The sequence below is a fragment of the Glycine max genome, chromosome 17, assembly GCF_000004515.6.
Source record: "Glycine max cultivar Williams 82 chromosome 17, Glycine_max_v4.0, whole genome shotgun sequence".
In the NCBI taxonomy this organism is placed as follows: domain Eukaryota; kingdom Viridiplantae; phylum Streptophyta; class Magnoliopsida; order Fabales; family Fabaceae; genus Glycine; species Glycine max.
This window is the reverse complement of record NC_038253.2, coordinates 21,278,136-21,279,399: the sequence shown is the minus strand read 5'-3', so window position 1 is coordinate 21,279,399 and position 1,264 is coordinate 21,278,136. Positions and strand designations below refer to the sequence as shown.

The window sequence follows — 1,264 nt, the reverse complement described above, 5'->3', positions numbered from 1 at the left end:
TCTGGGGTTGTTGCTGTTGTTGGATTGGTGGAGGAATGTATGGTCTGCTTGGGCCAACAGTATTTTGGAAGGAAGGAGCAGGCTGCTGTTGTTGTTGCTGAGGGCTGGACCATCTGAGGTTAGGGTGATTCCTCCATCCAGGGTTGTATCTGTTGCTGGAGAGGTCATAATTGTTCTGTTGTGGTTGATATTGCTGCTGAGGTTGAGGAGGTCTATTGTAAATATTTGCAGCATAAGCTTCAGGCTGCTCAATCGCTCCAGGTTGCTGCATGGAAGGGAAAAGGTCTGTATGGTGGTCAGCAGAGGAGCACAAACCACAAACCCTTGCAACAGGTACAGATTTCTGATTCAAGGCCAGCTGGGTTACCAAGTTAACCAATGCATCCAGTTTGCCTTCAAGCTTCTTAGTCTCAGATGATGCAGCTAAGTTTGTAGCTACCTCATGCACTCCTCTAATGACTATGGCATCATTTCTGGCGCTAAACTGCTGAGAGTTGGAAGCCATCTTCTCAATTAAATTTCTAGCTTCAGCAGGAGTCATGTCTCCAAGGGCTCCACCACTGGCAGCATCTATCATACTTCTCTCCATATTACTGAGTCCTTCATAAAAATATTGGAGAAGAAGTTGCTCTGAAATCTGATGGTGAGGGCAACTCGCGCATAGTTTTTTAAATCGCTCCCAGTACTCATACAGACTCTCTCCACTAAGTTGTCTAATACCTGAGATATCCTTCCTGATGACTGTGGTCTTGGAAGCAGGGAAAATTTTTTCTAAGAATACTCTCTTAAGGTCATCCCAGCTTGTGATGGACCTTGGAGCAAGGTAATACAACCAGTCCTTTGCCACTCCCTCTAATGAATGAGGAAAAGCCTTCAGAAATATGTGATCCTCTTGGACATCTGGGGGTTTCATGGTGGAGCAGACAATGTGAAATTCTTTCAAATGTTTGTGCGGGTCTTCACCTGCAAGGCCATGAAACTTTGGAAGCAAATGAATCAGTCCAGTTTTAAGAACATATGGGACATCCTCATCAGGGTATTGGATGCACAAGCTTTCGTAGGTGAAATCAGGTGCAACCATTTCCCTTAGAGTCCTCTCATGGGGTGGAGGTTGTGCCATGTTCTTAGAATGTGCAAAATCAGAAAGCTCAGAATCAGAATGCTCAAAATTATAATGCTCAAGATCAGGATGTTCAAAATCACCAATAACATAATGCACAGATTCACCAGTAATGGAATGCTCAGAATGATCAAAAGGTATAAA

General features: G+C 44.0%; 1 non-coding gene across 1 annotated transcript; it reads left to right on the top strand.

Moving 5' to 3' along the window:
• Positions 1-634: 634 nt before the first annotated feature.
• On the top strand, positions 635-743 carry LOC113000050 (small nucleolar RNA R71). The gene has a single exon (XR_003265321.1). It is a non-coding gene; the product is annotated as a small nucleolar RNA R71 (small nucleolar RNA).
• Positions 744-1,264: the final 521 nt, after the last annotated feature.